Genomic DNA, 27,083 nt, shown 5'->3' on the forward strand with positions numbered 1-27,083 from the left:
GGAACATGTATATAACCACATTTGCTATAAACCTGTGAGTCAGGTGTTTATCTAGGTAAACTCAACTGTGTCCAGGCGTCCTCATCATAGGGTTTTTTTGGGTGAGGCGCTTGTTTGAGGGTCCAGAGGCCCCTCCTTGTGGGAGGGGTACTGTCTCGATCCATTTCTTGGATCTGTGTCAGGTCTGGATTTCCTCACATTTAAACCTTTTTCTCTTTTTGCCCATTGCGTGTTTAATATGAGTTTTTGCCCCCAGTGGCCGCTGGGGTTTACTACAACTGTAGTTGGTCTGCTGAGGTATGTTCCCCCCCGGTGGCTGCCGGGGTTACTGCAGGGAAACTGCATGTGATTAATTATTTATGCAGGTGGTAACTTCTCCCCCTCCTATCTATAAAAGGAGTTCAGGTGCTGGAAATCACTGTTGGTTATACACTTGCTCTTGGGAGACCAACCAAGCTGGAGGTCAGGAGCTGAGTTCTGTGGTACTTCAGTTGTTTGCTGTTGTCAAGTGGCTATCTCTGCTGTCCAGGAGCATTGCAGCAGAGCAAGCTAAGTTTTATTTTATTTTACCCTGTCTGTTGTATCTTTCCTTTGGGTTTTTTGTATAGTACACTTTTCCCTGTCTCACCTCCTGGGGAGGGGGTTGGGGGTTTAGCTCAGGGCTTAACAGTAGACAGGGACAGGTCGGGGACTTGGGCCTCACTACCTTTAAGTGTACCCCCAGGGTAAAGAAAGACAGGGCTACCCCTTAGCCTGAAGGGCAGTTCAGGGGCTCCGGTTCCACATCTTGTTTTCCCCTTATTGCCCCGTGACAGCTTTAGGCTGTATTCATTGTATTTACCTGAAAAACATTTAGCTTTTTGGAGGGTGTAGTGAATACAGCATTTTGCATACTATTCTTTACTCTGCAGTGAATAATATGATCAATGTCAGCAGGTTTGCATTACTCATTGTGAACAGCTTTTCTCACAATGGATGTCAAATTTGCTGACTCCTGCAGATGAGAAAGAGGTAAGGCACGTAATGTTGAATGGCAAAACATCTAGTACAAAGCTACAACTCAGTAATAAATACCTCCTTATGATACACACTGATATAACAGCGTCTTTAAATCACATATAAATTGTAGATTATGTATTACTGTATATATAGTTACATTATTTTCTAGTGGCATATTTATACACTAATTGCATAATTCCTCTGTGCCTTTGGAATGATAGGACTATATTTAATCAGAATTCAATGTGAATATTACTATATCAAGCATCCTGGCATTTTAATTCCCTTTAGAAATCTTGGTATAAGAATTTAATCACACAACCTGGAAATCCATTAGTTTTAAAAGAAAAAAAAATCTGCTCAATCTAATTCTGATGAAAAACCCAACTAATATGAGATGTCCCCACACTGCTAAATGAAAACATAAAACGTGACTGAATCAACAAGAGCATTACCTGTAAAATGCTTACCACAATGTTTATTGAGATTTACAATTTCTTTAATAAAAGTTTAACCTGCATTTGACTGATGATAACAAGGGCAGTTTCAAATCAGGAGGCAGTTCTGTTAGCCATGTGATAGCCCCTGAATCCCACCACGCAAATCAAGTGGGAGAGACCCCATTGAGTCATTATCTATGCTGATCATGGTTCAAGGAATACTTATTCTCACATTGTATAAGCTTTTAAAAGCTAATTTCACTATACCTTAACCACTTAAGGACCAGGTATTTCCGGTCTTGCGTTTCCATTTTTCGTTCCCCTTCTTTCCACAGCATTAACTTATTTATTTTTTGGTCAATATGGCCATGTGATGGCTTGTTTTTTGCGGGACGAGTTGTACTTTTGAATGGCATCATTGATTTTACCATATTATGTACTGGAAAATGGAAAAAAAATTCCAAGTGTGGTGAAATTGCAAAAAAAAGTGCAATTTCACAATTGTTTTTTTGATTTTTTTTTACTATGCTCACTAAATGCTAAAACTGACCTGCCATTATAATTCTCCAGGTTATTATGAATACACAGACACCAAATATGTGTAGGTTCTTTTTTATTTAAGTGATGAAAAAAAAAATCCAAAGTTTGTAAAACAACAAAAACAATCACTATTTTCCAAGTTCCGTAGAGTCTTCATTTTTTGTGATCTGGGGTTGGGTGAGGGCTTATGTTTTGCATAATGAGCTGACGTTTTTAATGACACTATTTTAGTGTGTATACGATCTTTTGATCACCTGTTATTGCAATTTAATGCAACGCTGCAGAGATCAAAAAAACGTAATTCTGATGTTTTGATTTTTTTTCTCACTATGCCATTTACCGATTGGATATAAAAGAGACTTATTTTCTTCTGGTTGGTGTCACTCTTCAGGATCTCAGCTGAGGGTACATCTGGACCCGCCTGATAGAACACAGGACTGCTCTCGATTATCTCTCTACTCTTGTTGGTATCTCCTCTCTGCGTGTGTATCACAGGTGGAGTACCGACCTTGGGAGCTCGGACATAACATCTACCATTATCCTAGCGAGTCAGCGCAAGGGTGAGACCCTGTAAGGTGTATCATCTTGGGGTAATTTCTGGGATTGTTATGTTTGCTATTGGGTGTTGTGGTTCAATAAAGTATTGCCACACTGTTTTACCCTAACCCTGTGTTGTCTCTGTAGTGTATTGTCCACAGGGAGATAGAGCGGGCGTTCAGTGGTATGAGCCCTAGTCCATGCAGTCTTGCTAAAGGCAGCCGAGACAACAGACAAGAGCACCCACTGACCCCATTTCTCCACACTTGGTGGCAGCAAGTGGGACACTACTCTGCCGGGCAGAACTGGGGGAGCTGCAGAGGACTGGTGTTCGTAGACACCGTCCAGGGCATCACAACCAGGGAGGCATACAGGCAGACCCAGCAGACTATTGATGAGGCATGCACAGTAGATTTAGGACACCACCATGTCCATCCCCACCAACTTGGCCTTGGGAAGAGGACCAGAGTGGATGTATAACTGTAACAAGAAATGACAACTACAGGAGCTGTGCCAGCTTTGACGGATTGACTAGGGACCACGGACACTTGGTCAGATTTGATCAAGGAATTAGTTCATTGGGATACCCAGAATGTTGTAGAGGGTGACAAAAACTCTGCTGAGATGGACCCAGAGGAATTTCCAGAGCCAGGACCCTGTGTCGGTCTGGAATCTACTCAGTCACCTGCTGCCCGAATCCAGGAGTTGTTGGTCGCATTGGGACCTGGAGCCTCAAGTGGTGAAAGAGCTTCTGTTATGGAATCAGTTTTGGGAGTTCCAGTACCCCTACAGCCAGCATCGGACCCTAACCCCATGGTAATCCCACAAGGAACGCAGCTCCACTACAGAGAAGTCGATGAACATCTGCAAGATTTTGAGACTTTAATGCTGATGCACGAGGTGCCCATAGCTGATTGGGCTAAACACCTGTGGGCTAGTTTGACTGGTCGGGCATCGGGCATGGGATGATGCCTGGTCACTTGGGCCTCAATACTGCCAGGATTATGGAACTATTAAGGATACCCTGCTGGCACTTTTTACCATCACCCCTGAGAGATATCGCACCAAGTTCCAGACATTTTCTCGCCAGGGGGTCTCCTATGTAAAATTTGGCGGTCAACTCCGGAGACACAGCAACCGCTGGCTTGATGGTAGGGCTGCCCACTCTATTGCTGCTCTTCGGGACATGATCGTGCTTGAGCAACTTATGGAGAAAATGTCCCCAGAAATTCGAGAGTGGGTAGCTGACCGGAAGCCCGACACTCCAGAGCAAGCAGCCCGATTGGCTGACGAATTTACAGCCAACCGACCCTGCTGGAGACCCAATATGCCCACCGATCCAAGAAGACCCTTCAACCAAAGATTTGACTGACCATCAAGACCAAGGGTTACCAACAGTACCTGTGAGTTGCCCAACCCACGGCGCTGCTATACATGCGGACGTCTTGGACACATTGCCAAAGATTGTTCCCAGGGTCCCATGCCTGGAGCCCAATTGCCAGCTCAGCCAGTCAACATTTGCCAACATGAGCCAGCAGGGTCAGAGGGATGCTATTCCCAGGAAACACCAGCAACAGTGATATATCCTGTCCATACTACACAGCGGGTTGTCCATCCTACACCCGTCAACCTCCTATGCCACATCCAGCCGGTCAAGGTTGGTGATATCCAGACCCATGGACTTCGGCAAACTGGGTCCTCCATCACACTGGTCAGCCCAGATATTGTCCCACCTGAACACTATTTACCAGGCCACCAAGTCACCATCTCCCTGGATGGAGGTCAGCACTCGGACATCCCTCTAGGCTCTAGCCCATGTGCAGCTGGACTGGGGTACTGACCAGGGAGAGGTCGAATTGGGACTCATGGACTGCCTCCCCACACCTATTATTTTAGGGAATGACCTCGGACAAGGGCTGTCCAGCCAATTTGTTGCTGTCATCACCCTAAGCCAAGCTAAGAAACACCCTGATGTGGATCCTTCTGCCACCCATCCCGAGGATAACCGACACTCCAAGCCTCCATCAACCCCCTCTGAGCCGACGGCGGTGAGTATACTTGACCAGACTGTTGCCATTGACTGTGGATAGACAGATCGCAAGGAGTTTAGGGAAGCCCAACTCACGGACCCCACCCTAGAATTTGTCCGCAGTATGGCTGCTTGACCTGGAGAAACAAATCAGGGGGAGGTGTATAGATGGGAGAATGGACTGCTATATAGGGAAAAGCCCGCATCATGCCCAGAGAAACCCTGGACCCGTTTCTATCAGCTCTTGGTGCCTCAGCAGTATCGGCCCCAACTTCTGCTCTTGGAACATGACATTCCTGCACCTGGGGGTGAGAAAGACCCTGGCTCGACTACTGTGTAGTTTCTTTCAGGCAAAGGTCGCCCAAGAGGTACGCAAATACCGAGCCTCTTGTCTGGTTTGTCAACGGATGGGGGGCTCTCCCTGTCGTGCCCTGCTCCAATCCATGCCCTTCATAGGTGAACTCTTTCAGAGTGATGCCATCGATTTAGTGGGTCCTTTAGCTATCCCCAGCCACAGCGGAAAGAGGTTCATCCTCACCTTTGTCGTCTTTGCCACCCACTATCCGAAGGCCATTGCCCTGTCATCTATAGATGCAGAGCATGTGGCTCAAGCTCTACTGGACATTTTTAGTTGAGTAGGGTTTCCACAGGAGGTATTGACCAACTAGGGGACCCAGTTCCATAGCTAGCTGATTCAAACCCTCTGGGAGAAACATGGTGTCCGCCCCATGCGTACCACCCCCTACCAACACGAAACTAATGGGCTGTGTGAATATTTCAATGGAACGCTCAAGCAGCTTATTAGTCGGTATGTGGAGTCCAAGGTAGAGGACTGGGAGAAAAACCTGTATTAGTTCCTGTTCGCTACTGGGAGGTGCCGCAGGATTCTATTGGGTTCTGTTAGGGACGGCGGCATGCACCAAATAATAAATAATAGAAAGTGTGTTCGCGGCCCGGGGTCCACCGTGCAGGAGGTGTTACACTGCTGCTAGGTAATGGCGGACACTCAATATGGCGGTATATCGCACACGGGTTGAACGTTACCCGGTGTGCGCTGAGAGTACTCTGTGGATTCACAGAGGCGTCAAACCAATAAACATAAATACCGAGCCTGTTGGACTCACAAGTCTCAGCGGGATGCACGCACGGTATATGGTCACATGACTAGGGCCCAAGACACAGGGTCAGTGTCCATCTAGACCTACCGTGTGAGCGGCGTCTGCGGTAGCGACAAGTGCTGCTGACTGCAGCGTGGCAACTGACACAGCCGCTATACGACAATGCCCAGGAGGGGGCGCACTGTCAGATGCTAGTTCTGTGGAGCTATGCACTGAGGCCTGTAGCGTGCCACTGACTGGCGCTGACTCTATGACTAAGTCCCTATCCACACACGTAATATCAGAGGGAGAGGAATCTTAATGTTAGGCGTCAGATTCCTGCGTTGGCTCTACAGGAATCCAGACCCTCACATTCTGCAGTCTCCTGCTGTTTATCTACTGCAGAAGAGAATGCAGAGGAGATTCCCTTGCAGAAAATCTCTCCAGAGGCTAAGTCCTTCTGTCCATCTTCTGAGCATGCTCATGAGACGATCTCCCATTGGGGATCGGGAGTCATGGGCTCAGGTCGTGTTTCAGATCTCATTGGTCCAGCTCGGAGATCTGGAGGCTTCCGGAAGGTCCCGGATGCTATAAAAGGCGTGCATGGCTGTTCCGCCATGCGCTAGTTTAGACATACTTGCTGCTGTGTGAATGAGGATGGATGCATGATTCTGGTGAATGACTCATTTGAAACCCCTACTCTCTGATATTATGTTTGTGGTTAGGGATTGAGTTTAGTACCAGCGCCAGCGCGCCTCTGCTTCATCATCCACAGTTGCTAGCGTCCGACATTGCGCTTGCGTGCTAGCATTGTCGTGTAGCGGCAGCGTCCCACGCCGCGCTGCAGTAGCAGCACTCCTTGGCGTCCGCAGTTGCGACATTGCACACACGGTAGGTCTAGAGGGACGCAGTCCCGCTGTCCTTGGCTCTGCTCCTGTGACCTGATACCATGTGTGCAACTATTCTGAGCACTGTGACTTTAACAGGCTCAGCCCTATTGTACTTGTCTTGTGTTTGGCATCTCTGTGACTCAACAGAGATTGCTCTGTGCACCTGGGTGAAGTTTAACCCCATGCGCACCTCCGCCATATTGCTCCTGCCACCACTTAGCAGCGGTTATATCACCTACTGCATGGTGGACCCCCGAGCGGCGAACGCACTTTATTAGTTTTTTTTATTTAGTGCGTTCCGCTGTTCCTAACACTTAATGAGTCATTTGCAGGTTCATGCATCCATCATCATTCACACAGGTAGCAACTAGAGTCTATACTGGCGCATGGCCGAGCGGCCGTGCAAACCTTTTATAGCCGGGACCTTCCAGAAGCTTCCAGATCCCTGAGATGGACCAATCAGATCCGGAGAAGGACCTGAGAATGTGACTCTCGATCTCCAATGGGAGATCGTCTCATGAGCATGCTCAGTGGAGCAACAGAAGGACTTAGCCTCTGGATTGTTTTGCTGCTGAACAGCCTGTATTGCTATTGCTGGCCCAAAGTTGGCAGCAACAGCCAGATCCACAGAGCAAATCTGGGCAGAGCGTCGGGAACGGCGGGGCTGCTGAGCAAGCTCCTCTGCGGTCGATGGGGAATGGGAGACCGCAGAATGTGAGGCTCTGGATTCCTGCTGTGCCGCTGCAGGCATGGGGTACACCCAGTAGCTTACATTTCCATTGCCCGGAGGCTGTTGGACCGGGAGAAAGCATACGCCACAATAGAAAAAGAATGCTTGGCCATAGTCTGGGCCTTAAGGAAATTGCAGAGCTACCTTTACGGCAAGGAATTCACTGTCATAACCAACCATAACCCTAAAAATTGGTTAAATCGGACTGCTGGGGAAAATGGACGTTTACTCAGATGGAGGCTGGCCTTACAGTCCTATAATTTTTTTGTCTCCCATAAAAAGGCAAAAATCATGGAAATGCCAATGGACTGTTCCGACAAGTAGAGAAGGATGACCGGAAACCTATCACGTCTGGTTATTTAAGATGGGGGAGCAATGTGAAGAAACCAGATTGTATCTTAATTTCCCAGACAACCATGTTTTTTGCAAACCAAGAAGAATGACTTGCAAGCTGATATACCGTATACCATTGTGTGCGTTTATCTTTGACTATTGATGTCTGTTGATATGCTAATTGTGTATTGTATTCTGGAACCAGTATGTTGACAGCAAAAGTAGATAGGGTGAGGGTGGACTGAAGGACACTGGGTTATTCTAAAACTAGATCACATGCTTCGGGTATAAAAGAGACTTATTTTCTTCTGGTTGGTGTCACTCTTCAGGATCTCAGCTGAGGGTACATCGGACCAGGCTGAAAGAACACAGGACTGCTCTCGGTTATCTCCCTACGCTTGTTGCTATCTCCTCTCTGTGCGTGTATCACAGGTGGAGTAGTGACCCTGGGAGCTCGGACATAACATCTTCCATTATCCTGGCGAGTCAGCGGAAGGGTGATACCCTTTCTATTGGGTGTTGTGGTTCAACAAAGTATTGCCACACTGTTTTACCCTAACCCTGTGTTGTTTGTGTATTGTATTGCCCACGGGGAGATAGAACTGGTGTTCAGTGGTATGAGCCCTGGTCCATGCAGTCTTGCTAAAGGCAGCCGGGCCAGCAGACAAGAGCACCCACTGACCCCGTTTCTCCACAACCATAATACAGAGTCCAACAGAAGATAATGCAAACCTTCTGTATCATAAATAACATCTTATAACATTATAGTAATACCCAAATCTAATGGCCCACACCTTGCCGCTGTCTGACATGTGGCATCATATAGAGAACCATATATTGATACTACATGGAACAACGCAGTACAGGCAAGAATATTTCTGTAATAGTGTAAATACCAAAGTACTATTACTAATTTAGACTATGAAACGTTTATCAATAGAAAAGCCAAGAATGGAGGAAAGAAACATGACCAGTCCTGAGGCTGCAGAGTTCTGATGGTCCTAGGTCTGTTCCCTAGGGTCATCACAACCCTCTCCAGTATATAAACGACTAAGCTAGTAGATGGACATACCACCTGGCATCATTGGCCTTATACATATAGAAATTAAGATTTTAGGGGAACCTCACAACTGTGTAGGCAACTCTAAATATGTGACGTTGAAGCAAGTTTAAGATTGGAGTCACCAAGTCAGGCAAATTATACTAATGACAATGGAAACAAGTGGAGAAGGGGAGAAGGAGTCAGCTCTCTGTTGATGCAGCCACAATCCTGTTGAGAATCGCCTGGGATCCGGCTAAGGCAAAAGAAGAGGAAAAATCCAGGGTAGAAGCAGTTAAGTAAAATGTCCAATTTTATTGAAGAAACAAAAGCACATCCATAAAAACCTGGTAAGTGAAGTTCTGGTCACAGTGGATACAACTGACGTGTTTCAGGCCCGATGGGCCTTATTCATGGTTGCTTAGCTAAACAATGGGAAACAAATTCTAAGTGCAAATTATGCAATTCTGTTATAGATATATTGGTTTCATTTTTACTGTGTTCAAACGTGTGGTAAAAATGACCTGTTGACTAGATTCTCATGCCCAGTATCATTATGGTGGTACCAAATTTATATAGTTTTTAGATTTTACTGCTCTTAGAAAAATATCAGTGTTAAAAAGTGTGTGTTTCTCTTTTTTTCTAATTGCATTCTAAAGCCACGTACACACATTGAGTATTTGGTCAGTATTTTACCTCAGTATGTGTAAGCCAAAACCAGGAGGGGCACAGTCAGAGGAAAAGTATAATAGAAACACGTCACCACATATGCATATCACCCACTTTCTGGTTTTGGCTTACAAATATTGAGGTAAAAAAATCACCAAATTCTCACCAAAGTGTACACATGGCCTAAGGGTGAATTAACACCCAGACGATTTGTAAAATTTCAGTGACGGAAAATACATTTCATCTCAATGCCACTGATTTGATGGAAAACACATGGATTTTTTTAATCCCCATTCAGATAAAACATTTAGACATTTAAGCAACAAATCAGCAGCAAATTACAGTAATTCACCCTAATATGTGCTCCCCAACCAAAGTTCACTAAATCTATGGTGACTGTATTCACAGAAGTCATGATTTAACAGAAATGTTAACCCAGATTTTTTCATTTAATTCTTTTAAATGTAAAAAAAGAAAAGCTCAATAACAAAGTTGTAGCAGCCTGTACGGGGTGCTATTTTGGCGTTTAGAAGAGGAGATATGTATTCGATCTTATGCGGCACGGTTTTTATATTTGCATAACAATCCTTTTCCGTATAAGCAGGGATCCATGCTAATTGTGCATTAATTCCTTGGATGCATAATTGAGATATTGAATGCGGCAACATAAAAACTAAATCTTGTTCTGCACTCGACGTAACATGTTCTAAGCAATGAGTGAATCATGACAACCATACATAAGTCTTCATTAATCAGCCTTAAAACCGGCAGGGCTATTAGAAGCAGGACGAGTGCACATTTTGTGCATGGTCCAATTTAGATCTAATTTACATACGATGAACCCATGGAAACATGAATTCGTAAGGCAAGACAAACACTTCACCCAGTGAGACAAAAATGCCTTTTGGCAAAGGCGCTATATCTTGCAAGCTTGTTTTTTGTTTTGTTTTTTCATTCTTTGTTTTAAAGGTTTGTTTATTTTAATTTTTCCTTTTACACTTTCATTTTTTGCTTAATTAAAAGACAGTAATCATGTTTTAAACAAAGCTTCTTTCCCCCTTGGTTTGGACAAAACTTTACTGATATAGTCATGTGTGGATTACATGCATTTGTGACACGTTTCCGACACAAATATGCATTAAAAACGCGTGGAAATTCTTTGCATTCAATGCAAGTTTATGGAAAAATCTGCATATAAATTAAATGCTCACTCTCTGACCAATTCTAAGTTAATAATGGCATACGTCAGGGCTGCCCATTATCATATCTCCTATATGTTCTAGTCATGGAGTCCCTTATGGGCTCTATACGAGACAACTCTGATATTCATGGTTTTGTAATTAAAAAAATGAGAACATAAATGTTCTGCATTTGCGAAAGACCTTCTGATATATATCGCTAACCCAAATATATCTCTTTTTTCATTAATGTTAGAATTAGACAAATTTGGGAAATGGTTGAATTTTAAAATAAATGCTGACAAATCGGAGGTTCTTAACATTTTACTATAGCCACAGTTAATCAAAAAAATGAAGAACAACTTTAAATGGCATGCTGACTACTCCATCAGCTATCTGGGCATTTGCATCCCTTCAGACCTCTCCAGGTTATTTTCTATGAATTTTCAAATTTTCTTGTCTAGACTAGATAGCGACCTTACCCTGCGGAATCGTACCAAATTCTCTTGGTTTAGAAGGATCAATATTGTTAAAATGACAATTCTACCTAGACTGCTCTACATTTTCAGACTATCCCAATATATATTCCCTCTTCTTTTTTGCACAGAATTCAAAAATTTTTTAATCATTTTGTCTGGGTCTCGAGACATCTTATAATCAGATTTAATATATTGAACAGACCTAGGCATGCAGGTGGTACAGGAATGCCAGACTGTCGTAAATACTGCTTGACAGCTGCTCACTCTCGGGTCCTTGACTTGGTCCACTGCTCTTCCGCTAAAGTCTGGCTCACAACAGCTCAAGACATTTGCTCTCTCTCTATCCCTTCCCTGCCTTGGATCTGGCCATTTATTACCTGACATAAGGATGTTCCATTGTCTTAAAGCTATATATTCAACTGCCTCCATGGATCCACTGATTGTTTCACAAGGTTCCCTAGGCCCTATTACTGATAATCTGGAATTTCCACTGGGCTCTTCCTCTTATGCATTTCTAAATAGCTCCAAAAAATCCCCCCTTTTGCCAATATCAGGTTGATCCCCAGGGATCACTCCTCCCTCTTTCAGCCATACTGCGAGCTGAGACTTCCATGTTGCGCCATTTCTTTGAATATACCCAACTTAAACATTTTCTATGACCTCTCATTAAGAGACTTGCATAATCTATCCCCATTTCAAAAATTGTGCACATCCTCCTTACTTCAGAACCTGCGATCTTGGACTAATACAAATTACTTTTATCTTTTGAGCAGGAGTGCCTTTTCCACTTTTGCAGAGCCTGGGAGATTGAGTTACAGCTGAAGCTTCCCTTAGAAAGTTGGAGGAGATGCTACCATCTTTCTTGGTAGTACTTGGTTCCCGTGGTTTTGCATAAATAGTTCCAGGTGTTTCCAGCCTGTGTTGGCACTGCGGAGCACATGAGGGCACAATAGTTCACATTTGCTGGTCTTGCCGAGCCCTGGCTTCATTCTGAGAGGGAGTACTTAAGGTGATTCTGGAAGTTACCAGAGTTACGGTTATCAAAAGACCTGAAGCAACGTTATTATTCATGTTCCCTATGTCGAGTCCTGGCTTTAAAAAATTGCTCTTAAGACATCTACTCCAAGCAGCTAATATGATTATCGCACGTCAGTGGAAATAATCAGCTGCCCCATTTCTGGAAGAGTGGTTCTCGGAAATTGCCATGACTCAACGTATGTAATTGTTGATTGCCCACTCGCAAGAAGAAAGGGGTAAAATCGCTATGAAATGGCTTTATTGGGACACCTTTCTAACCTCACCCATTTACAAATCCATCCATGGATAATTCACCTGTATTTGAATCCATTTGTGACATGCTCTCTAGTGTTCACTATCAGAAGTTAGGTTTACTTCATGATCTCTCCTAGTTCTACCCTTCCTTTTGTTCACGTCTGCTCCCCATTGTTTCATTTGGTTTTCATTTTCATTGCATACAATTCTAATTGTATTGTTGTAATGTGTTAAATTTCTCTGATTTGTCAAAAAATTTCCAGTAAAATCTTTGAATTTGAAAATCTGCATATAAAGCAGCTCCGAAGGGGAGTTTACACTGCGTTAAAAAGAAGCACAGTAGGCATGACATTTCTAGAAATCCACAGGTAAAAAGGTACGTGTTTAAAGTGTATTTCTGCAGCGGAAACGCTTAAAAATCACATGTAATCTGCACCTAAGGATGTGAATAAAGATTTGTCATAGCAATATACCAGGAAATTTAAAAAACAAACCAGCTTTTTTTAAAGCATGCTACACCAACAAGAGGAAAAAAAGCCGCAATAAAAACGCATGTTCAAAAACAACACCAAAACGCAATAAAAAACCCACAAGCAACCTAATAATAAGTGTAGAAATGGATTAGAAATGCTTCAACATCAAAAACTCAACAAAAGCTCATTGTGGGATTGTAGCCTTAGTGTTTGGACAAGTGAAAGCGACTTTGGGTATCTAAACATGCAGCAGGCCCCAAATTCTTGAGCATATATCTCTGTGTGGGCATCTTTTTAAGCGAATGTCTTTTATTTTTTTGTAATGAAGAAAGAGCATTATCTTGGGTATCACAATGAGCTAGCACTTGCATCTGAAATTTTTGCAGTAAAAATCAGTCTTTGATAAACGGCAGCCACAAGCAAACCCCCGGCTGTTATGGCAACCCATCAACAACCCATGATCGTATGGAACATGTGGGCGATGGGTGCTTGGAAAGGCGTGCATTAGGACATTTGCTGTGAAGGAATTTAAGGAGTTAGCAGTTGATGGGATTCAGCTCCATCCACTATCTGAGGGAGATGATAGCTGAATAACACAGCCATCACCTGCCGGGAATAATACAGGCTTATCTTGTGAGCCTGTTTAAAAGACAGAGACCTGACATATGATGTAATAGTTGGTCATATGTAGAGAAAGAGTTAGTGGTCATATTTGGATAGCAGACCTACCTGAAGGTCATTGCTAGGCATCCTATTTTTACCTAGTAAACAAGCTTAACTCCTTAAGAACTGGGCGATTTTTAATTTTTGTGCTTTCGTTTTTTCCTGCACCTAATTTCATAGCTTATTTATTTTTCTGTCGACATAGCTGTGTGAAGGTTTCTTTTTTGAAGGAATTGCACCATCCATTTTATCATGCGATGTACTGTAAACAGGGAAAAAAATTCCAAGTGTATCGAAATAGCAAAACAAAAGCACCATTTCACAACTGGGTTTTGTTGTTTTAACCCCTTAATGACAGAGTCAATTTTGTATTTAATGACCAAGCCAATTTTTACAATTCTGACCAGTGTCACTTTATGAGGTTATAGCTCTGGAACGCTTTAACAGATCCCACTGATTCTAAGTATGTTTCTTCGTTGCATATTGTACTTCATGTTAGTAGTAAAATTTATTCAATATAATTTGTGATTATTTATTAAAAAAAATAGAAATTTGGCAAAAAATTTTCCTTTTGCCCTTAAATCAGAGTCATGTCGCACAAAATAGTTAATAAATAACATTTCCCACATGTCTACGTTACATCAGCACAATTTTGGAAACAATTTTTTTTTTGTTAGGACGTTATAAGGATTAAAAGTTCACCAGTGATTTCTCATTTTTCTAACAAAATTTACAAAATCATTTTTTTTATGGACCACCTCACATTTGAGGTGAGTTTGAGGGGTCAATATCACAGAAAATACCCAAAAGTGATACCATTCTAAAAACTTCACTCCTCAAGGTGTGCAAAACCACATTCAAGTTTATTAACCCTTCGGGTGCTTCACGAGAAATAAAGAAATGTGGAAGGAAAAAAGTTAACATTTTACTTTTTTCACAAAATTTACTTTAGACCCAAACTTTTTTTATTTTCACAAGGGTAACAAGAGAAAATGGACCACAAAATTTGTTGTCCAATTTCTCCTGAGTACAAAGATACCCCGTATGTGAGGGAAAGCCACTGTTTGGGCACATGGCAGGGCTCAGAAGGGAGAGAGCACTGTTTGACTTTTGAACCCAAAATTGGCTGGAATCAATGGTGGGTGCCATGTTTTGATTAGAGACCCCCTGATGTACCTAAACAGTGGAAACCCCCCAATTCTAACTCCAACCCTAACACAGCCCTAACCCAAAACTTAACCCCAACACACCCCGAACCATAATCCCAACCCTAACCATAACCCTAACCCCAACACCACCCTAACCCCAACACCACATCCCTAGCGCCAACACAACCCTAATGCCAACACAACCCTAACACCAACATAACCCTAACCTGAACCGTAGCCCCAACCCTAACCCTAACCCTAGCCCCAACACTAACTCTAGCCCCAACCCTTACCCTAATGAAAAAGTGGAAAGAAATACATTTTTTTTTATTTTATTATTTTTACCTAACTAAGGGGGTGATAAAGTGGAGTGTGATTTACTATTTTTTTATTTTGATCACTGTGATAGTCAAATCAAAATGTATCAAAATGAACCAATAGGAAAAATATCCTATTATTGCCAGGTGCTGGCCAGCAGATCTCGGCGGGCGCACTGCACATGTGCCGACCATTTTCTTCCCAGAACAAGAAGCCGAGGGCCGGGGGACAGAGCCAGAGGGGCCAGGGGTCTCAGGGGAATCTATTTCTCTCTCCTCTGGTATGGAAGATCATATCAGAGGAGAGGGAAATAAATGGGAAATTGAACTTGTTTTTGCGGTCGCCGTTATTCAGTTATCATGTTCTACGGGGTCTCGGCTACCCCGGTAGCTGAGACCCCGGAGATTTTCTGACACTGGGAGGCGCTATACCCTTATTTCTCAGAGCCATTAAAAAGCGACGCTGAGTAATAAGTACCCTTAACTGCCACCGTTAAAAGGCATATCGTCAGTCATTAAGGAGTTAATAGAATCATAGAATTGTAGAGTTGGAAGGGACCTCCTGGGTCATCTGGCTCAAAGCAGGATTTACTAAATCATCCCAGGCAGATGTCTGTCCAGCTTCTGTTTGAAGACTTCCATTGAAGGAGAACTCACCACCTCTCATGGCAGCCTGTTCCACTCATTGATCACCCTCACTGTCAAAATGTTTTTTCTAATATCTAATCTGTGTCTCCTCCCATCCAATTTCATTCCATTGCTTCTAGTCTTTCCTTGTGCAAATGAGAAAAAAATGATCCTTCTATAATGTGACAGCCCTTGAGTTACTTGAAGACAGCTATTGTCTCCTCTCAGTCTTCTTTTATACAAGCTAAACATTCCCAAATCCTGTAACCGCTCCTCATAGGGCATGGTTTTCAGACCGGTCACCATTCTGGTCGCTCTTCTCTGAACTTGCTCCAGTTTGTTGATGCTTTTTTAAAATGTGGCGCCCAAAACTGGACACAGTATTCCAGATGACGTCTGAACAAAGAGTTCAATAATGATTTCACGTGATCTAGACTGTATGCTTCTGTTAATACATTCCAGAATTGTATTTGCCTTTTTTGCTGCAGCATCACACTGTTGACTCATGTTCAGTTTATGATCTATTAGTATACCCAAGTCTTTTTCACATGTGCTGTTGCTTAGCCCTATTCCTCCCATTCTGTATATGCTTTTTTTCATTTTTATTGCCCAGACGTAGTACTTTGCACTTTTCCCTGTTAAAAACCATTCTGTTAGTTGCTGCCCACTGCTCCAGTTTATTTATATCTTTTTGAATCCTCTCTCTCTTCTCTAGTATTAGCTATCCCTCCTAGCTTTGTGTCATCAGCAAATATCAGTTTACCCTCAATTCCTTTATCTAAGTCATTTGATAAAGATGTTGAACAATACAGGGCCCAGGACAGAGCCCTGTGGTACCCCACTTGAGACTATCTTCAAACTGGATGTGCAGCCATCTAAGACTAGTCTTTGGTCAGAACACTAAGCCAGTTATGAATCCACCTAACAGTTGCCTTGTCCATTCCATATTTAGTAATTTTTTCAATAAGGATGGTGTGGGATACTTTGTCAAATGCTTTTCTGAAGTCAAGGTATACTACATCTACAGCATTTCCCTGATCCACCCAGTCAGTGATTCTGTCATAGGAATCTAAGTTAGTCTGACATGACTTGTTAGTTACAAACCCATGCTGACTACATAAAAAAGAAAGAAAGTAACCAGCTCACCGGTTTTCCACGTGTGCACGGAGCTCCTTCTCTTCACATGAAGAGAAGGAAAAAAAAATGCTCCAGCTCCCATAAAATCGTAGATTTTTATTCTTCCAATAAAAACATTAGACAGATGGCATGCTCATGTGAGGTAGCTCAGGGAACAAGCGACGTGTTTCGATCAAAAAGATCTTTATCACATTCTGTGATTTGAGCTACCTCACATGAGCATGCCATCTGTCTAATGCTTTTAATGGAAGAATAAAAATCTATGATTTTATGGGAGCTGGAGCATTTTTTTTTCCTTCTCTTCATGTGACTCTGGATAATCACTTAATTCTTATCCAGGTACTTATATACATGTTTAATAATTTGTTCAAAGATCTTTCCTGGTACAGAAGTCAGACTCACCGGCCTAAAGTTCCCTGGGTTTTCCCCACATGTGCACTATCCGTTGAAAAATGGACTCTTTTAGGCACCATTCGCCTTGCCTCAAGTGGTTACTGCTCAGAAAGTCTGCCTTCAGGTTGTCTACCCCTTGGATATGCAGGGACGATAATGAGAGGAACTGGTGTTCCGCCAGACTCATGATCCTCTTTGTTATCTGCATCAAGGACTGAGAATGGGTGCCCCCTGGTGGTTTACATATGTGACCGCTGTTCGGTTGTATGATAGGACTCTCACATGGTGTCCTCTTAGGTGTGTCAACAAACCTTTTGTGCCCTTTCGATTGCTAGAAGTTCCCAGTCGTTTGAGGATAGATTTCTTTCCTCCTGGGCCCAGGGATCCTGGAGCCATAGTGTGTCTAGGTGGGCTCCCCACCCCCAAGGACTGGCATCCGTTGTGACTACCTTGGGGGCTGTGTATGTCCAGAATACTCCTCTTGGAGATGACTCGATCTGTAACCACCACCTGAGTGACTGGAGTACAGGGTCCGGGAGGGTGACCTTCTGCTCTAACTGTCCCTGAAATCTCAGGTCGTTTTGTAGCACACACCATTGTAGTTCCCTTATGTGGAACTAGGCCCATATCATCGCTAGTATGCAGGAGATTAGGGACCCCAACACTGACATGGCCCTTCTCAGAGTTATTTCTGCTTTTTTTATTGTTGTTATGATTAATTTTTTGATCTTTTCTTCTTTCTCCTCTGGGAGGCGACACTCCTGCACCACCGAGTCCACTGTTAACCCCAAGAAATTCTGGATCATTGCTGGTTCCAGTTTGGATTTTTTGAGGTTCAACTGCCATTCCAGCATCTGTAGTGTCTCCATCACTATTTTGACTTGTTCTTGACAGTGAGAGAGATTTCTTCCCGCTATCAAGAAGTCATCCAGATATGGTATCACCAGAGTATCTTTTTCCCTGAGGTGTGCTGTGACCTCTGCAATTAATTTTGTGAAAACTCGAGGGGCTATTGCTACCCAAAAGGGCAGAGCCCTGTACAGAAAGTGACACCACTGAGACCTCATCTGGACTGCCACCCTGAGATATTTTCGATCTCGTTGTCGGATCTGGACATGATAATAAGCGTCCTTGAGGTCCAAGACTGACATATAGCACTGAGGGAAGAGAAGCTTCACTGCCGATCTTATTGTTTCCATTTTGAATGATGGGACTATCAGATATTTGTTGAGGCCTTTTAGATTTATAATTGTCCTCCAGGAATTGTGTTTTTTTATAAGAAATAGGGGGGAGTAAAAACCTTCATTTCTTTCCTCTACCGGAACCTCTTCCAGGACATGTTTGTCTAGGATTGAGATTACTTCCCCTTCAGACTCTCTTGTTTTTCTTGAGAGGACTGTACTGGAGTCTGCATGTATCTTCGTGGCGGCCAGTGGTGGAGCCTTAACTCCAGACCTGACCCCACAATTTGTCAGATCCAGGTGCTGGATGAGATCCTCTCCCAAGCTGGAAGGAAGTGAGAGAGCCTTCCCCCCACCTGAGAAGGACTGTCACTGGGAGGGTTTTTTGGTGTCTTTGGAGGGCTTGCCGAAGTAGAAACCTCTCCCTCCTCTGGATCGCTTGTCAGAGTTATTTCTGTCTCAATCCCTGTACTGCTGTCTTCTGAATTTTCGGCCCTTCCGAAAGGAGTGCCGAAAGGCCTGATATGGCTGTTTTGGGAAATTCTTCTTTTTGTCGCCGGCTTTCTCCAACACGTCATCCAACGCCGGTCCAAACAAGAAATTTCCGTCACACGGCAGAGAGCAGAGTTTCATCTTTGCCTGTGTGTCCCCCGGCCAGCATTTGAGCCATATTGCACAGCGTCCCACATTAATCAAAGCTGCTGATTTTGCTGCTAGCTTGGCTGAATCCACTGAAGCCTCAGCTAGAAAGACTGCCGCTGCTCTGATGGCCGGTATTGCTTCTAAGATAGACTCCATGGGGACTCCTTATTCTAGCTGATCCTCCAGGATATCCACCAATATTTTTAGGGATCTAGCGACACAATTGGCCACAGTAGCCGGCCTTAGTGGCCCAGCCGAGGCCTCCCAGGCTGTTTTAAGACAATTATCTGTCTTTCTGTCCAGAGGTTCTTTTAGGGATTCTAAATCCTCAAAGGGTAGGGAGGATTTTATGGCGACTTTTGAGATCGTTACGTCAATTTTTGGAGCTCTATCCCAGTATGAGGATGCATCTTCATCAAAGGGGTACCTCCTTTTCAGGGAATTATTTGGGACTTCTTCTCTGGTTTTTCCCATTCCCTTTTTATGAGCCCTTCCAGCTGTTCGTTAATAGGGAAGGCTCTACGTTTCTTCTTTTGCAAACCGCTAAACATGAGCTCCTGAACAGTCTTTTTTGCTCGCTCATCTACAAGCCCCATAGTAGATCAGATTGCTTTTATAAACTTATCTGTAGCTTCCACTGGGAATACGTCTTCCTCATCAGAACTGCTATCTGAAAAGCGGGACTTATCTGAGTCCTACTCTGATCCTGTGGAGTCCTCCTGCGAGACTACTGAGGGGCTGGATCTATCCCTTGCTTTACTATCCGTATCCTTTGATTGTAAAGCCCTCACTGATTTACAGACCTCCGACTGAATCAGGTATCTCAGATTATCAGCGAAAGAGGGTGTCTCTTCCGCTACTGTCTTATTAATACCATCCTGGCACAATTTTTTATTCCAAGATACTTCTAAGGGACTATTGCATAAGGGACATTCCTTATTCTTAGATTTTGATCTACTCTTCTTAGGGACCTCCTATACTTCACCCCACCAATGTATGTAAAAAGATGGGAGAAATGGAGACATGAGAGAGAGAAAGAGAGCAGACATTAGTGTGCTGGACTTTCTCGGAGCTCACTCACCACTCGGTCACTTCACAGAACGGGTACCGATCTGGAGGCTGTCACTGTCTCCCAAAGAGATTAAGGAACTCTCCTTTTCTTAACGGTGACGATCCGCCCGTGTGCTGCCCGAGCGGCTTCCACTGCTGCTGCGGCGCATCTGGCTCTTTTCATTTGAGCGAGACCGCCTCTCCTGCACCTCCTGGTGCGGCTTCAAGTGCTCTGGTGAAGGGCTTTCCATCTCACAAGTTGCTTAGCTGCTGCTACCTGATGAGAGAAGTCACATCCAACCCAGTAATGGCCTGGTGACGCCCGCCCGCACTTCTGATTTCCTTTAAATAGCACCATTCCCTTTTACTTTTTTAATTAACCACCTGGTTGATCCTGCACCTGCCGGCCGCTTGCGCTTCCTGGATGTACCCCCACTACCGCTGGCCTATGCGTGCACCCGGCAACCACATCCGGTGCGCACTCTCCTCCTGTGCCCGCGCCCCCTTCGGATGTATGTGTATCACACACACACCCAACTGATGAATGCACGCGGGCACCCGGTAACCACTTCTGGTGCACACTCTGTATTACCTCCCTTGTGCACACCCCTGCATGTGTCCGACCTCTGATGCACGTTCCCCTGACATTCTGGCTCTGCGCTGCTGCTTGCGCTGGCCAGATGTTTCTAGCTGCTGCGCGCACCCTTCACTTCCAGTGCGCCAGGGTCACTTCCGGTATGTGCCCGGAATGCTTCCGGTGCATATCTGCAGCGTGTTCCCGGCATTCCGACGCCATGATCCTCATCACAGCCTACAGGGATGCGCTATTGGATTGGAGAGCCCCCTGTCACACGTCATACCCATGGCCTGGTCTCACCGGGAGAAGCATCAGCACTGCCACCACTGATTTCAGGTATTTCTTTATCAGGGCCATTCCTTAGTGCCTGGCTCAACAGGGATGGTAACCAACATAGCCTCCGAGGAGTTTTAATCTTGCCCGAGCACAGATGTGCCTCACAGGCTGCATGGCCACCACACATCAACAGGGAGGGTGCATCAAAGTGGCCTCTGTGGACTTCTATGGGGAATGTCGGCATCAGGGAGAGTACACCGAATGTGGCCTCCGAGGCTCTAAACTTCACCCGGGCATTTGCCTCATGGGCTGTGGCAATGCATTCGCTCTGGGAGGGCATGGGATTACATGGCCCCCAAGGCAACTACCGGTACCTGGTTACGGATGTAGCAGACCGGTGCCTGCCAGTTGCCATCCGACCCAGGCCCAGGCATCCTCTTCTTTCTTCAAGAATCTTCAAGAGTCTTCATCTTGAGGGTTCCCCATCAAAGACAGGAAACCAACTGATGCAGAGAGAGGAGCCACCCCTTTTATCTTGAAGGTTTCCTGTCCTTGTTGGGCGGATCCCCTCTCTCATGGTGCCGCCATGTATGATGGAAAAAATGCATTTCCTACATTCTCACTTGGACTTTTTTTTACAGCCAACCTTGGTGCCGTTAGTGATGAACACAGTGAAAGATTTCATGAAGACATTGCGCTGATGGAGAAAAGGTGCCACGGAAAGCTGGCTGAATCTTATTCGAGAAGCATCTGACACGGATTATAAACGAAAGTCATCTGCAAAACACTTTTGAACAATTGCTTTTGCTACTGACATCAATGCACATGTATGTAGTGTATCGGACATCATAATGTAGACTATAAACTGTTGTTTCTTAACCCCTTACTGCCAGCTGATAGAATAGTACGTCAGCTGGCAGTATCCCCCGCTTTGAGGTGGGCTCCGGCAGTGGGCCCATCTCAAAGCCGCGACATGTCAGCTGTTTTTAACAACTGACATGTGCCCGCAATAGGTGCGAGAGGAATCACGATCCGCCCACGCCTATTAAGTAGCTAAATGCCGCTGTCAAACTCTGACAGCAGGCATTTAAATGCATTTCCAGACGCCGGTTCGGAAATATGCACAGCGACGACCCCCGTCACGTGATCGGGGGTCAACGCAGCGTTGCCATCACAACCAGAGGTCTCCTCGAGACCTCTATGGTTGTTGATGGCAGATTGCTATGAGCGCCACCCTGTGGTCGGCGCTCATAGCAAGCCTGTAAATCTACTGCATAGAGGTGATCTGAGCATCACCTCTATGTAGCAGAGGCGATCGAGATATGGCAGCTTCTAGCCTCCTATGGAGGCTATTGAAGTATGCCAAAAGTAAGAAAAACAAAAAGTGTTTAAAAATATAAAAAAAACCATAAGTTCAAATCACCCCCTTTCGCCCCAATCAAAGTAAAACAATAAAAAAAATCAAATCTATACATATTTGGTATCGCCATGTTCAGAATCGCCCGATCTATCAATAAAAAAAAACTAACCTGATTGCTAAACGGCATAGCTATAAAAAAAATCAAAGCGCCAGAATTACGCTTTTTGGTCGCAGCGACATTGCATTAAAATGCAATAACAGGCAATCAAAAGAACGTATCTGCACAAAAGTGGTATCATTAATAACGTCAGCTCGGCACGCAAAAAATAAGCCCACACCCAATCCGAGATCTCGAAAAATGGAGACGGTATGGGTCTCGGAATATTGCGCAATTATTTTTTTTTAGCAAACTTTGGAATTTTTTTTTTCACCACTTGGATAAAAGAGAACCTAGACATGTTTGGTGTCAATGAACTCATAATGACCTGGAGAATCATAATGGCTAGTCAGTTTTAGCATTTATTGAACTTAGCAAAAAAGCCAAACAATAAACAAGTGTGGGATGGCACTTTTTTTGCAATTTCACCGCACTTGGAATTTTTTCCCATTTTCGAGTACACAACATGGTAAAACCAATGGTGCAATTCAAAAGTACAACTTGTCCCGCAAAAAAAATAAGCCCTCACATGGCCACATTGAAGGAAAAATAAAAAAGTTATGGCTCTGGAAAGAAGGGGAGCAAAAAACGAAAAATCGAAAAAAGCTCCGGTCATGATGGGGTTAAAAACCTTAAGTGATACAGACTTTTAGAGCACATATTCGTGTTCAGCATATCAAAATCTATAAGATACAATACAATTTTCTCAGGGGGAGAAGAACTTCCCTGAAATTTGTTGTGCAGTGTAAACAGTATCTGCCTCTTACAGCAGTGGGTGGAGCTGAGCTCTCCCTGCTGCTGTTAACCACTCACATGCCTCTGTAAATCTTTATGGCCATCCCCTCTTCACCAAGACATGATATAGGCTTCATAGGAGACCATGGGGGGAGCGCTGCCAAGGATGGAAAAATCTAAATGTATAGAAAAATAAGGTTTCTTTATTCATGCAATGCATTTCAGAGTCAATAGGACTACTTCATCAGGCATATAACAATCAGAATGACTCTCTGTCATGAGAGAAGTCAGCCCTTAATGGGATAACATGATTGTAAGTGGGAGATTCAAATGATTATAGTGAACAGCAAGGGAAAAGACTCCACAATTACAAACACAAAAAAGTGTATATATATATATATATATATATATATATATATATGACCTTACAATCATAAAATGTAAGTATAAAGCATATAAAAACACAGTTATATAAGGAACAATTCAAACAACGCCAAATTGACCTGGAAAGGGTAGTGATTTGAATATAAAAAAGGGGGGAGGGTGAGGGAGAAAGGGACAGGGAAAAATACATACAAGAATGTAGTAAGGTAAAAATTAAAATTAGCTAGGAAAATTTTATAACCTTTTTGGATATGAATCCATCATTGAAAAGGGGGGGGGGGATAACAGGGCAAAGGGCAGGGACTAATTGGTGTTTTCAATACATTCATTAACCCATCAGGGGATAACATGGCCAAAATAAAACACCAGTATGATTCTCTATTGATGAGACTTTAAGTATCTGTTAGGAACATTTTCAGGAATTTCCTCAACTGAAATCAATTGGAGATATGTGGGAAAGTCTATGGTTTGTTACACCATTCCTAAAATAGTGGAGATGTTTGTTTGAATTGTTCTGCTTATACACTGAATATTACAACTGTATTGAAGCAGATAAGTATTGTAGTTCGAGTTGCATTTGAGACTTGTAAAATAGGATATTTTAGTCCAGTGTTAAACAACTCAAAATTCTTGGAAGGTGTTCCAATCTAATTACAACAAAGGCACGATAAGTTGGAGGTTATATCCCCACTTAAAACCAGTGAACAAATAGGTTTAAATTCAAATGATTTTTTAGGGTCATATTGTGACAATAAATGATGTTCAGTAAACTATTAGACAGAATATGGTTATTTTTAATAATCGGCCAATATTTAGTAATCAGAGGTCTAACACTCTTAGGGTAAGTTCACACAGGACTTTTTTGCTGTGTTTTTTTTCATGGTTTTTTAATGCTACTTTTTCAGGTGCTTTTTCCATTACCAGCAAAGCCTATGAGATTTCAAAAATCTCATGCACACACATTGCTTTTTTGTATGATCACGATTTTGTGCTTTGCTGCAGTTTTTGGACATAGAGCATATCACTTCTTTCAGCGTTTTTTCAGCGTTTTTCACACATTGACTTGAATGGGTGTTGAAAAAAATGCTGCAAAAATGCACCAAAAATAAAGGTGTCATTATTTGCAGCATTTTTGGTGCAGAAAAGTCATGGACATTAGCATGGACAAAGAGACAAAAAAAAGCACCAAAAACGCATAAAAAACCCGCACCTAAACCTGCGTTTTTGCCGCAGCTTCTCTGTTCCTAGACATGAACAGTTTTGCTAGAAAACTTACAATCAACAGACATTTTCTTATACAAGCAAATAAAAAATATGGTGATTTTAAAACTCATATAGAATAATGATCTGTCACAACAACAGGTCCCTATATACAGCCCAGTTTGTCCCATTTCCAATGTTTACCTAGTTCATCATGGGCAGAGGCACTTAGAGAGCTTTCATCATTTAATATTGATGGAAATTAGATCTTTCCCCAAGGTTCGTGGTTAAGATAATTTCAAACCTGGAGAACAGTTGGCCATCAAGAACCTGAAATTCAATAACCAAATAACTATACAAGCCTGTTGTGAGCTCATTTTCGGGTTTGCCTCTGGCTTCTGGTGAGGGTTATGGAGCTGGCTGTGCTAACAGAGGAGTAGTGAGTTCTCTATCTGGACTCCCTCTGTTGGTGAAGGGAGGTAATGAAGCTGATCTAAATGGCAGAGACTGGCCACCTCAGGAAGAGGACTGCGATTTGACATCAGGAGTTTCTGATTGGATTTAATATAAAACTAAGGAAAAAAGAAAGCGCAACAGGGTCTTATCTGGGTGGAAAATGGAATAAATTCTGATGGAATCTACTCACCTTTTCCAGGAAAGATATAAGCATGTAAATCAATGTCAGCCTGCTGCACGCCCGAAGGTCCACAACGTGACCGCCAAATAAAACTCCTTTTGGATAAAATATTCTGACTCAGGCTTACTGTGCGCTGCTAGACCAGGATAAAATCACCACATGAGAAGTTTAACCATTTATTACCCTGGTGAATAAATGGTTAAACTTCTCATGTGGTGATTTTATCCTGGTCTAGCAGCGCACAGTAAGCCTGAGTCAGAATATTTTATCCAAAAGGAGTTTTTTTTTTTCTGATTGGATTTAAGGCAGCCGACTCCCTAGTTTCTTGCTGGTGATTTTTCCTGACTGTGGCTCCTGGTTTCCAGTTTGGTTCCTGCCTTCCTAAAGCTAAGTTTTCTCTGCTATTGTTCATATGAGTTTTTGTCTGGTTTACTTAGTTTTTGTGTTCAGCCAGCCCTGGCTGGGACTGGGCTGAATCCCCATTTTGTCCATTTTGTCTCTGATCAGTTGATCTCTTTTGCTCTGTCTTCAGAATATACCTGAGTGCTGATATAGTGATTTGAAGTCTAGCGACTTCAGGGCCTTTTTCTATCAGACGTGTTGGACATTCTTTTTGGCAGGGTTTTTTGCGTGATTGCAGACAGCAGCTTTTCTTTCCTGTCCTTTCTAGTTAGCGAGGGCCCCATCGTTTGCTCAGCCTATCTTTCTACCTGTGCCTGTGTTTTCATCTTGTTCAACCGACAATACATGTTGGGGGCTGTCTATTGCTTTGGGGTCTGCTCTGGGGCAGTTTAGATTTTCCCTTTCTTTCTTTAGGCTTATTTAGTTCTCCAGCCGTGACGAGGCGTCTAGGACCACCGTAGGCACGCTCCACGGCTACTGCTAGTTGTTGTGGATAGGATCAGGGGTCTGCAATCTGCTAGTTACCAACCTCTCCGGTTTTCTGGGCTTAGCTTGCTTTTTGTTTTTTCCTCCTCGGTGACTCATTCATAACACAAGCCACTGACAAAGTGGTTGGGGTGGTGCTTATGGGTAGGTCATCCTACACTAATAAACCAATGAGAATTTTGGGAGTCTCACATTTTTATCAACAATCATCTCACGATCCTTTTTCTCCTATTTTCAGGAATATCTTTAATCATTAGAACCAGCCAATCAATCCAGATGATTTAATAAAAAGGAAAAATATTTCTTGTTCATTAGACATTATCAAACGCCTCACTTTTACTTTTTACCCAAAGTTCACAAAAACGGTACCAACCCTCTTAAGTCCGATCATATAAATTATTAATTCTATTACAGCCAATTTGTCCCATTATACAGATTTATTTTTTACAGCCCTATGTTATCAAACTATCCTCATGTATACAGTATGTGACTCGTCACAATTAATTCTGGAATGGAATGAGTTGGTTCTTCCCTCCCATTATCCGTTCCTTTCATTAGATGTTACTTTGTTATATACCAACATTAGACATCAATTGGGACTTTCAGCTATTGAATATTACCTCAAAGTTACACCTCCCTACCTAATTCACAAGCTCACTTTATCATACAGAGCATTTTATTTTCATTGGTACAAAATACTTTTACCTTTGGCACGTGTAAGGCTATGTGATGGGTACTCAATTTGCCCCAAGTTATGCGAATCTTTTCATCGAGCGTTTTGAATCCATGCACATCACCCAGTCCCACCTGCTGATGGGACACATACATCTTATAGGTGTTACCAGGGCTGCCACCAGGAATTTCAGGGCCCCATACTGGCAAAATTTTTGGGCCCCCTTGAGACTCTGCCCAGGCTCCACCCCAGCTCTGACTCCACCTCACAAACCTTACACAGTCCCACCACCCTTTCTTGGAAAAAATCCACTTCTGCACCACATCCTCACCA

The 27,083-nt window shown here is 43.3% G+C and overlaps 1 protein-coding gene across 1 annotated transcript in view; it reads left to right on the forward strand.

The window, feature by feature from the left end:
• The first annotated feature begins 433 nt into the window (after window positions 1-433).
• Window positions 434-27,083, forward strand: part of FBXL4 (F-box and leucine rich repeat protein 4) — a 130,580-nt gene continuing 103,930 nt past the window's right edge. Inside the window, exon 1 of the mRNA XM_073589521.1 lies at window positions 434-462. The gene's annotated coding sequence lies outside the window, so the exon portion shown is untranslated. The remainder of the gene's footprint in view (window positions 463-27,083) is intronic.

This window comes from Dendrobates tinctorius, unplaced genomic scaffold, assembly GCF_039654945.1.
Source record: "Dendrobates tinctorius isolate UK_male_01 unplaced genomic scaffold, ASM3965494v1 ptg000111l, whole genome shotgun sequence".
Taxonomy (NCBI): domain Eukaryota; kingdom Metazoa; phylum Chordata; class Amphibia; order Anura; family Dendrobatidae; genus Dendrobates; species Dendrobates tinctorius.